The sequence below is a fragment of the Mus musculus genome, chromosome 14 (assembly GCF_000001635.26).
Source record: "Mus musculus strain C57BL/6J chromosome 14, GRCm38.p6 C57BL/6J".
NCBI lineage: Eukaryota > Metazoa > Chordata > Mammalia > Rodentia > Muridae > Mus > Mus musculus.
The window spans coordinates 81,505,770-81,518,986 of record NC_000080.6 but is presented as its reverse complement, the minus strand read 5'-3'; positions in this window follow the sequence as shown (position 1 = coordinate 81,518,986).

The following is a 13,217-nucleotide window of genomic DNA, read 5'->3' as shown; positions in this document are numbered from 1 at the left end:
CCTTAATATCTCTTAATATCAATGGTCTCAACTCCCCAATAAAAAGACATAGACTAACAAACTGGCTACACAAACAAGACCCAACATTTTGCTGCTTACAGGAAACTCATCTCAGAGAAAAAGATAGACACTACCTCAGAATGAAAGGCTGGAAAACAATTTTCCAAGCAAATGGTATGAAGAAACAAGCTGGAGTAGCAATCCTAATATCTGATAAGATTGACTTCCAACCCAAAGTCATCAAAAAAGACAAGGAGGGGCACTTCATTTTCATCAAAGGTAAAATCCTCCAAGAGGAACTATCAATTCTGAATATCTGTGCTCCAAATAAAAGGGCAGCCACATTCATTAAAGAAACTTTAGTAAATCTCAAAGCACACCTTGCACCTCACACAATAATAGTGGGAGACTTCAACACACCACTTTCACCAATGGACAGATCATGGAAACAGAAACTAAACAGGGACACAGTGAAACTAACAGAAGTGATGAAACAAATGGATCTGACAGATATCTACAGAACATTTTATCCTAAAACAAAAGGATATACCTTCTTCTCAGCACCTCATGGTACCTTCTCCAAAATTGACCACATAATAGGTCACAAAACAGGCCTCAACAGATAGAAAAATATTGAAATTGTCCCATGCATCCTATCAGATCACCATGCACTAAGGCTGATCTTCAATAACAAAATGAATAATAGAAAGCCAACATTCATGTGGAAACGAACAACACTCTTCCCAATGATACCTTGGTCAAGGAAGGAATAAAGAAAGAAATTAAGGACTTCTTAGAGTTCAATGAAAATGAATCCACTTCATACCCAAACTTATGAGACACAATGAAAGCATTTCTAAGAGGAAAACTCATAGCTCTGAGTGCCTCCAAAAAGAAACTAGATAGAGCATACATTAGCAGATTGACAACACACCTAAAAGCTCTAGAACAAAAGGAAGCAAATTCACCCAAGAGGAGTAGACAGCAGGAAATAATCAAACTCAGGGGTGAAATCAACCAAGTTGAAACAAGAAGAACTATTCAGAGAATCAACGAATCGAGGAGCTGGTTCTTTGAGAAAATCAACAACATAGACAAACCCTTAGCCAGACTCACTAGAGGGCACAGGGAAAAACATTCTAATTAACAAAATCAGAAATGAAAAGGGAGACCTAACAACAGATTCTGAAGAAATCTAAAACACAGATCCTTCTACAAAAGGCTATACTCAACAAAACTGGAGAACCTGCATGAAATGGAGAAGTTTCTAGACAGATACCAGGTACCAAAGTTGAATCAAGATCAGGTTAATGATATAAACAGCCCGATATCCCCCAAAGAAATAGAAGCAGTCATTAATAGTCTCCCAACCAAAAAAAGCCCAGGACCCGATGGGTTTAGTGCAGAGTTCTATCAGACCTTCAAAGAAGATCTAATCCCAGTTCTTCACAAACTATTCCACAAAATAGAAAGAGAAGGTACTCTAACCAACTCATTCTATGAAGCCACAATTACTCTGATAAACCACAAAAAGACCCCACAAAGATAGAGACCTTCCCTTATGAATATTGATGCAAAAATCCTCAATAAAGTTCTTGCTAACTGAATCCAAGAACACATCAAAACAGTCATCCATCCTGACCAAGTAGGTTTCATCCCAGGGATGCAGGGATGGTTCAATATAAGGAAATCCATCAATGTAATCCAGTATATAAACAAACTCAAAGACAAAAACCACATGATCATCTTGTTAGATGCTGAGAAAGCATTTGACAAAATCCAACACCTATTCATGATAAAAGTCTTCGAAAGATCAGGAATTCAAGGCCCATACCTACACATGATAAATGCAATCTACAGCAAACGAGTAGCCAGCATCAAAGTAAATGGTAAGAAGCTTGAAGCAATCCCACTAAAATCAGGGACAAGAGAAGGCTGTCCACTCTCTCCCTACCTATTCAACATTGTACTTGAAGTCCTAGCCAGAGCAATTAGACAACAAAAGGAGATCAAGGGGATACAAACTGGAAAGGAAGAAGTCAAAATATCACTTTTTGCAGATGATATGATAGTATATATAAGTGACCCTAAAAATTCCACCAGAGAACTCCTAAGCCTGATAAACAGCTTCAGTGAAGTAGCTGGATATAAAATTAACTCAAACAAGTCAATGGCCTTTCTCTACACAAAGGACAAACAGTCTGAGAAAGAAATTAGGGAAACAATATCCTTCTCAATAGCCACAAATAATATAAAATACCTAGGCATGACTCTAACTAAGGAAGTGAAAGATCTGTATGACAAGAACTTCATGTCTCTGAAAAAAGAAATTAAAGAAGATCTCAGAAGATGGAAAGATCTCCCATGCTCATGGATCCTTAGGATCAATATAATAAAAATGCCTATCTTGCCAAAAGCAATCTACAGATTCAATGCAATCCCCATCAAAATTCCAACTCAATTCTTCAACGAATTAGAAAGGGCAATCTGCAGATTCATCTGGAATAACAAAAAACCTAGGATAGCAAAAACTCTTCTCAAGGATAAAATCACCATGCCCGGCCTAAAGCTGTACTACAGAGCAATTGTGATAAAAACTGCATGGTACTGGTATAGCGACAGACAAGTAGACCAATGGAACAGAATTGAAGACCCAGAGATGAACCCACACACCTATGATCCCTTGCTCTTTGACAAGGGAGCTAAAACCATCCAGTGGAAAAAAGACAGCATTTTCAACAAATGGTGCTGGCACAACTGGCTGTTATCATGTAGAAGATTGCGAATTGATCCATTACTATCTCCTTGTACTAAGGTCAAATCTAAGTGGATTAAGGAACTCCACATAAAACCAGAGACACTGAAACTTATAGAGGAGAAAGTAGGGGAAAGTCTCGAAGATATGGATACAGGGGAAAATTTCCTGAATATAACAGCAATGGCTTGTGCTGTAAGATCGTAATCGATAAATGGGACCTCATAAAATTGCAAAGCTTCTGCAAGACAAAAGACACCGTCAATAAGACAAAAAGACCACCAACAGATTGGGAAAGGATCTTTACCTATCCCAAATCGGACAGGGGACTAATATCCAATATATATAAAGAACTCAAGAAGGTAGACTCCATAAAATCAAATAACCCCATTAAAAAATGGGGCTCAGAACTGAACAAAGATTTCTCACCCGAGGAATACCGAATGGCAGAGAAGCACCTAAAAAAATGTTCAACATCCTTAATCATCAGGGAAATGCAAATCAAAACAACCCTGAGATTCCACTTCACACCAGTCAGAATGGCTAAGATCAAAAATTCAGGTGACAGCAGATGCTGGCGAGGATGTGGAGAAAGAGGACCGCTCCTCCATTGTTGGTGGTATTGCAGGCTTGTACAACCACTCTGGAAATCAGTCTGGCGGTTCCTCAGAAAATTGGACATAGTACTACTGGAAGATCCAGCAATAACTCTCCTGGGCATATATCCAGAAGATGCCCCGACTGGTAAGAAGGACACATGCTCCACTATGTTCATAGCAGCCTTATTTATAATAGCCAGAAGCTGGAAAGAACCCAGATGCCCCTCATCAGAGGAATGGATACTGAAAATGTGGTACATTTACACAATGGAGTACTACTCAGCTATTAAAAAGAATGAATTTATGAAATTCCTAGGCAAATGGATGGACCTGGAGGGCATCATCCTGAGTGAGGTAACCCAATCACAAAGGAACTCGGACAATATGTACTCACTGAGAAGTGGATATTAGCCCAGAAACTTAGGATACCCAAGATATAAGATACAATTTGCTAAACACATTAAATTCAAGAGAACGAAGACCAAAGTGTGGACACTTTGCCCCTTCTTAGAATAGGAAACAGAACACCCATGGAAGGAGTTACACAGACAAAATTTGGAAGTGTGACAAAAGGATGGACCATCTAGTGATTGCCATATCCAGAGATCCATCCCATGATCAGCTTCCAAACACTGACACCATTGCATACACTAGCAAGAGTTTGCTGAAAGGACCCAGATATAGCTGTCTCTTGTGAGACTATGCCAGGGCCTAGCAAACACAGAAGTGGATGCTCACAGTCAGCTATTGAATGGACCACAGGGCCCCCAGTGGAGGAATTAGAGAAAGCACCCAAGGAACCAAAGGGAACTGCAATCCTATAGGTGGAACAACAATATGAACTAAGCAGTACCCTGGAGCTCTTGTCTCTAGCTGCATATGTATCAAAAGATGGCCTAGTTGGCCATCACTGCAAAGAGAGGCCCATTGGACTTGCAAACTTTATATGCCCCAGTACAGGGGAACCCCAGGGCCAAAAAGGGGAAGTAGGTGGTTAGGGGAGTGTGGGGGAGGGTATGGGGGACTTTTGGTATAGCATTGGAAATGTAAATGAGCTAAATACCTAATAAAAATGGGAAAAAAAAAGAGGGTATTAGATGCAGAGAAAGGCATAGAGAGCAAGTAAAGAAAAGGTAGCTGGCCATGAGCACACTTGGAGGGGCTGGGGAAGGAACTGGGGAGGGGGTAGAGGACAGATAGCAAGAAGGGAAGAACAAGAGAGGTACAAGAGAACAAAAGTCTATGTGTCTCCTCTATGTCTTAAAGCTTTCATTGTAGTGTTTTTTCATGTCCTCCTATAAGTGGTTTCTTGGGTATTTTCTTTTGTGAATGCCATTGTAGATAAGACTATTTCCTTTTCTCTTGCCTTTTCTATATGATTAGTATATGGAAAGACAACTGATGATTTTTTTTGTGTGTGTGTTGGGAGAGAGTTTATTGGAGAAGTCATCTTTGAGTATGTGTTTATTTTATAAACTATTCCTTTGCTTGAAATTGTGTATGATATCTTGAGAAAAATTTTTAAATATTTTTATCAACCATGATATTAAATTTAACTTGTAAGTGGCACCATCAATTTTATTCTATGTATATATTATCAGTAATTATAAGGTTTGCTCTTTGAAAGATTCATTTTGATGTTTCCAGACAATGCCCCCAAGTTTATTCCTGGTAGATGTATTTATACTTTGCAAACATGTGAGTTCAACTCATTTTTTAAAATCACTATTATTGCAATATGCTTCTCTCTGAGCGCTCTTCTCTTTATATTTTCCTAAATTCTTTAAAATTATACCTCTGTTTTATGAAGGCTTACATGCCAAAAGAAATGACCTGATGAGGACCTCTATGTGTTACATATTCATTGTTCATGCTCGCAGTTCCTTGATTACCTGATAAATATTGGTTCCTATCTTTTCTTGAGCACCTTTCATCCTATGCAGTATAATTTTATGTTAAGGTTTAGAGACACCACAATTGAATTGCATAAATCTACTCATTATATCATTTAAGCTTTGACTTTATAGTGTAGCCTCTGGGAATGAAGGCCTTTCCCCATTCTGCAGTCTCAATGTAAAATCTCGAAATCTGACCAGATGTTCTCATTAAGCATTAAATGAATACCATGCATGGATATCATTTCATTCTTGCACATAAAATGCCTAGCTATTTTAGTTTTAATTAAATATGGATTTTCTTTTCTAGTTAGCTCATTCTCTAGATAGCTACACTAACTATAATAATATTCTTAGTATTCTCCAATGCCACTGAATTTTTATAGAGTCAATGTCTCACTGTGAAAGCTCAGCTAGAAACTCATGACATTTATGATCTTTCTACACAAAGTGAGAATGCCTAAAATAAAATATCCCTTTCACAATAGAACATTTCAAGTATTCCTAGCATGAGGAAAATGTATAAGGTTTATAAAATGTATATGTTATCATTTGTGCCAAAGGGAGAATTTATGCATCACTTCATACGAACTCTTAAAATATGGTATTATATGAGTATAATGGCAAAAAATCTGTTGATACTTGAGTGTGATCCTTCAAAACCCAAGAGAAAAATGAACATTGTTCTGAGATACCACCAGCTCCATCCATTCATTACATAATTATAGAGTGTTAGTCACATAGTTGATATCATGAGAAGATTTGAAATATTAAATCCAAGTTCATATTTATTAACCTCTACTCTTCACAGAGGCAAAACATTTACATAACAAAGGAAGAGAATCATTGTTTAAGGGCTTGCACATGAGAAGTACAAAAGATGATTTTAAAAGAAGGTATTAATGAAGCTGGTATTATAGAAAAAAATTCTATTTTGAGATGATTAAGTAAGACATTAAAATTTAAACCAGGTAGAAAGATATTTTTCAGATGGTAAGTCAGTAGATAAGAAGTGAAGATATTGAGACCATATGCTTTTGGTTCAGATGCACCGCTACTGTTTCCTAAGTCAAATTTGGGAATTATTAAGTACCCTCTACAAGCCATAATTTCCTTATATTTATAATGGGGTAATTATGATAACATTATGGCTTGGTATTTGTGAAGTGTTTTGAATAATTTCTATTTAGGTATTAATTAAATAGAAACAAATAAATTCAGGATAATACATTTTTGAAATTCAGATTATTGGAAAGATAAATGATAATTTGAGATAACCAGATCATAGTCATTTGAAAGTTCTTTAGGAACATAAAATTAAAAGTGATTTTGAGGAAAGAAAGATGCTTTAGACAGAATAGATTAACTCCATTTCTTTTTTTTTTTTTAGGTATTTATTTCATTTACATTTCCAATGCTATCCCAAAAGTCCCCCATACCCTCCCCCACTCCCCCACCCACCCACTCCCACTACTTGGCCCTGAAGTTCCCCTGTACTGAGGCAGATAGTTTGTGAGACCAATGGGCCTCTCTTTCCATTGATGACCGACTAGGCCATCTTCAGATTCATATGCAGCTAAAGACAGGAGCTCCTGGGGATACTGGTTAGTTCATAATGTTATTCCACCTATAGGGTTGCAGTTCCCTTTAGCTCCTTGGGTACTTTCTCTAGCTCCTCCATTGGAGGCCCTGTGTTTCACATGAGTCTATGATGGCTTCCATGATAAATGTGGCACAAGTTAGGGAGTTTTTGAACTGAGCATGAGTTATGGCTAATTCTCACATCAATACTCTGGGAATTCCCTCTGCTGAAGCTCTGAGTCTGGTTGTAAGAAGTCATTGCACAGACAAAGCCGCTCAAAGATGCTCCATGCCTGACAAATCTATGGAGCCACACCTTTTGGTAAAAAAATTACTAGAGTGAGGGTAAGTTGGCTTAATATCCAGAAGGCTTCACCAACTTTAAATGGCATAAAATAATCTTCTTCAGCTCAGGTTAAAATCTTTTTCAAGGATATTACCAAGAGTTTTAACAAAAAAAACCACAATTTTATCAAAATAAATTTGTGTATAGTTTGTTCTTCATCAGTGCACAGCATCAGTAGAATAAGAGCAGATTTTCACACTATACATACACCTTTATTCTATGAGAAAATAAAATATCATAATTACTGTGGATTCTATTTTGGCATTGTAGCAGGATAATGGATTCTTGTGGTGTTCCTGAGAGGAAAATGTGAGTGTCTGAAATAAATCAATGTAAGTATATCTGGAGACGACATATAAAATTAATTTACTTACATAGCCAGGTGGTAGTGGCCCATGCCTTTAATCCCAGCACTCAGGAGGCAGAGGCAGGCAGATTTCTGAGTTCAAGGCCAGCCTGATCTACAAAGTAAGTTACAGGACAGCCAGGGATATACATAGAAACCCTGTCTTGAAAAACCAAAAAAAAAAAAAAGTTACTTAATTCAAAAAATATATTTCAGAGAATTCCATTTCCTCCCCACCTCACTCTCCCCTTTCGTGGTGTGTGTGTGTGTGTGTGTGTGTGTGTGTGTGTGTGTGTGTGTGTATCAATGATCTTGCAGGGCATAAATGCTTCTATCATAAACCTTTAAGTAAAGAAAGGTCCGAAGTTGTTTAAAACATTCCTGTGGTAGTAGACTATACCTCATAAAAAGATTCTTCAAATCTTTTTCCCCACCTAAAAGTCACTGGAGATAATTTAAAAAGGGTTTTATCAAATTTACAAATTTCTTTTGACTAAGACTATGTGTTACAATTCATCTAATCTCTCTCTCTCTCTCTCTCTCTCTCTCTCTCTCTCTCTCTCTCTCTCTCTCTTTCACACACACAACATTTTCATAAGCAGTTCCTTTGGGGCAAATTGACATTTTATAGATGATATTAAAAATTGTGGTGATCTAATTTGTACCAATATAATGAGTTCTCCCATCACCACAAATTCCTATTTTAAAAGCTATTTCAGCCAGGTCTGGTGCCACATACCTATAATCTCACCTTGTAGGAGACTGAGCTAGAATGATAAAGATTTCAATGAGCATCTCACCTAAATAGAGGCTTAGAACCCAGGATCTACTGCAGGAAGACTCGACTCAAAACAAACAACAAATTTGCTTGCAGAAAGATATGTATAGGTAAAGAGAGGATTTCAATGAATCAACATAGACAATAGAAAGATAAAGACAGATGCAGACCTATGCCAGATTAATAAAAATAGATAACAGAATATATATTTGTGAATTCATATTTTAGTGAAGTAGCATTTCTCTGGTTAACAAACATGTCCTGAAGACTAGCTGCACTGAAAATGAATTCACAGCTTTTGAGTATCAGCCTTAGAAATGTGTAATACAAAGGACTGTGCGTGTCAACTCAGAGGGATAAAGGTAGCACCCTTGTGTGTCTCTTTCTGTAGTCCAGACTCAATCATAGAATGTGTAAATGGAGCAGCATTTTGGCACTGGAGGAGCAAGAAGCAGTGATTGTGGATAGGATGACTGAACACCTTGTTAAGGCCAACTCACCTCTGGGTGTGCAGGAATTATGTGTAAGTTACAGCTGCATTTCAGCAGAGGAATCTACTGACAAAGGACAGGGAAGGCTCAATAGCACCTCCATTCTCCTCAGCACCAAGTTGAGTTTTTTTTTTCTTTCTCTAAATCTAGTCATTCTCTGCTACAGAATTATATATTAGTTTGTTTATATGCATCACATATAAAATCTCTCATTTCCAGGTAGATTTAGATAACAAAACAGAAGCATAAGATCTCAATTCTTTCGTATCAACATATTCCAACTGTCAATTAGCTAGAAGTATAAAATCATATATTTGAAGCAGTATTATAAAACCTATGGTATCCTCCAGGGGACAGAGATGTAGGAAGGTACATGCAGCAAGTAAGAATCTGTGGTAAGTAAACAAGGATTAGTGCATGTGTGCACCAGTTGTTTAAGGGTGTGTGTGTGTGTGTGTGTGTGTGTGTGTGTGTAAATGAGAATAGGGCATAGAGAAAATGGTAGGTAGTATGGAATTCATAAATATTTAAGAAATATGTCCCATCAAATATGTAACTTCTTTCATGTACTGGACCTGAACTACTCCATCTATTAAAATGTAAAAACTGAAGAAACATTATTCTCCACCATACAAAGAGTCAAAGTTAACATGTGAGTCTCACCGTAAGCCAGTTTCAGATCCATCAGGAGTTCAAGCACCTTGTACTTTTGCATCGGCAACTGTTGCAATGGACTCAGAAACAAACAAATGAAAGGAATAGAAGTCTCTCATGAATTTTCTCATTTCAATATCCTTTGTTTATATTACACTCTTGTACTTACCCCTTCAGAGAAACAATTCACACTGACACCAATGGTAAATTACAATGTATAAAGAATCATATTAGCATTTTCCCTTTTAAATTTTACTACTCCATAGAAAAGTATACTGTTATTTCATCTCCTTCAAATATTTTCTGCATTAGGATTTAGGCCATGGGAATTTTGCCCTTTTTATATGCTAGGATACTACTAATATATCTCTTTTACTTATTTTTCATTTCCTCTTTTGAAAAGCTGTGGTTTGTTATCAAACCTAAGAAAAGACCAATTATCACTTGTATGTTCATGGCGGCTTGAAGGTGTGCATTCTTAAATAAGAGCCACTACAGAACTCTTAAAACAATTAATAAACCTACTGTGTTAAAGCATCCCATGGAATTCACAGAAAAAGTACAACTATAAAACACTGCTGATATTCTATCATTGTCTTTCAACACAGACTTTCCCTTCCTCCACTTATATTTCTGAGTTAGTAATAACATCAGCTACGTGTCTTTCCAAATAAGATTTTTAGAAAATTCTTGTTATTCCTTTACCAAGGATTTCCCTTGTGGGTTGTTCAGATCTGGCCTCTCAAATTTTACATGAGGACCTGCTAATGCAGTTTCATTTTTACCTAAGAGAGTTATTTTCTAGAATTCTTGTTAGAGATTTAACAGCTTTGTGCTACTATATGTGAAGAAACATGTTTCTGCCTTCCAGACAATTGCTGACTAGAAAACACCTTCCACAGAGTGTAATTTTGGAAAGGAGTCTATGCTGAATCAGAGGTGAATGTGTCCATATTCGATTGTATCTAGATTGGATGAAAATCATGACTAAAAATGAGGGGCAAAAAGTGAAGCCCAAAACCGAACTTATTGAAGAATTGCTATACTATTGATATTGAAGAAGTGAATTGATAGAAAATGAACTGAAATTCCAAACAAACTGAAAACATTTACAAATGTATTTTGACCACTTACACTAAATTTTCAAAGAGAAAATATTTATTAAAAATTATTTATTAAGGAAAGACATGATTATCACAGAAACTATCTTCATTTTAAAAATGGTTTGTGAATTCATGCAATGTATTAATTCAAGTATAATACTGAAAAAATAAATAATGCTTTAAATACAAAGTATCCTATACTACAGTTTCTACCACCTTGAAATTTTTGTCAGATGTCACAGAAACACAATTGCAAAGGCAGCTCTATAGAAAAACTTCTTATCCTCATAGCTGAAAACTCAAAGCTAAATATTAAACAAGACACATTTGACAACAAACATTCTACTACACTCAAAAGAATTGTGAGTTTAAGCAAAGTCAGACAATTAAATTATGCTCTTGTAGTTCTTTAAAATGAGACCCTAGCTCAGTGAAGTAACATTTATGTTACTGAAATGCAATGGCACAGTAAATCCTACTTCATTGCCAATAAACTGAAGATCAAAACAATCAACCAAGCTCCACTGGTAATAAATTGAAAGTCAGTGGAGCACAAAATGTATTACTGTTAGAATTAATTTTGGCACAAAATGGGTTGTTGAGTTTTCCCCTTTTCTTAAAGCAAATCAACCCCAAGCAAATAGTTAATAAGCTGCTGAAAAGTAAATCCATTCCGCTCATGATATTCTTAATGGAATTTGAATTTCATACTGTACTTTTTGAGGACAATGTAATCTTTTTGACTTATATCAGGCAAAATGGTCAAGTGTAATACAACAAATGACATCTTATGCAGGTGAGAATGTGGAACAAGCAGAACAATCAACCATTGCTGGTAGGAATGAAAACCTGTACATCCAGTAAGGAAATTTATCTGCCTCAAAATTGAGCTTTACTAATCTTGGACTTATAACCAAAGCATGCTTCATCCTCCTACAGTCAAGTTTATGGCTGAGTGGAGCCAAAGGAATCCTAGAAAAGTGGGGGGAAAGGAGAAAGGAGTCTAGGAGGCAAAAAGGTCAAGTATACTAGGAGAACATGACCCACAGAATCAAGTATGCAGAGCTCATAGTTGCTCAATAAAGTAGCAACCAAAGCCTGCATGGATCTTCTCTAGGAAGTCAGTATACATGCTTGGTTGTTTTGCTTGAAGATTTTTCTTGAACTCCTAACAATAGGTGAAGATAAGTCTCTGATTCTTTTACCTGCTCTTGGGAACCTTGGTTCCTACTGGTTTGTTCTGTCCATCTTTGATATGAGGGTATATGCTTGTTGTATTGCATCTTGTTATACTGTTTTCAATTGGTATCATTGGGAGACCTGTTCTTTTCTGAAGGGAAAGGGGACATCTGAGAAAAGGTGATATAATGAGGAACTGAAAAAAAAAAAAGGTATAGATGGAAGGAAGCCTGTAGTCTAGACAAAATAATAAATTAAAGCCAATCAAGTATTTGGAAAAATGTTCAGAGCATATATAATTTTATTTAAATTGATATTTATCCTTGCAGACAAAAGCTAAATACATTGTATATAAAACTTTTTAAAGCAACGAAGACTATTATCACTGTTAATATATATTTTTAATTCATTTTGTTTGCATCCAAAAACCTACAGATGTCCCTTAACTTTCCTAGGGGTCTTCCACCCACAGATATGTCATGAGGATACTTAGTTACAAAATTGTTATTCTCCTTAAATATAGAAAAAAGTGCATCCTGCGATAAAGACATAACAGTTCCTCATGGATAAACTTCACTCATAATAGCTTTCCAATGAAATTATATTTATTCATAGAATTTTAGAATTACGAAAATATAAAATATGTAATTAAATTTAGATATCTGTACCTATTTGGTATAAACCGGTCTTTAGCCAGAAAATGTATTGACTTGGTGATATGACGTCCTTAAAGTGAATCTGTGCATTTGAAGAGTTATGAGGAAGATGATGATGATTGTTGCTATAATTCTCTAATCCAAATATGTCCGGGCAATGAAAACACAACACATTTAATATGAATACAGGCCGTGCACCTAGATTCGGCAGATACTTTTACACTACTATCTTCCATATCCATCTATGAGGCCCCTTAGAACTTGCAGATTCTTCAGGCCATGGACTTCTGCTCTGCTTTTCTTCTTCCTCCTCCACTGAATCTTCTCCCTCTTCCATTTTCTCCGTCTTCTCTCCCCACCTTCTGCTCCACCTTCCCTTTTATCTGCCCAATCATCAGCTCTCCCGTATTTTACAAATTAAGGTTGAAAGCAGGTTTATAGGAAATCACCTGAGTGCTGACTCATTCCTTGTTCCTAGCCCTTCATAGGAGAAAGAAATTAACATCAAATATAATTAGCCCCAGGGCTATCCTCAACATTTCCCCCTTTCTGTCCAATTAAAAGACTATTTAATCTCAGATATAATTGAACATAACTATTATTATTTTGTAATTTATAAAAAGTACAAGAGACTTAACACCCACTCCATCATCTCTGTTAAATAAAAACCTCCGTCATCTATCCTTACTTAAAAGACTATAGTTCTGCAACTGGCTATGTCTTGGCTTTAGATTGAATCCATCTGAATGCCATTTCAAGTTTGTTCCTCTCAAAGTAAAAAGCCTGGGGGTGGGGAGGCTAGGAGACTATGTAGTTCTTCAATACCATCTGAAA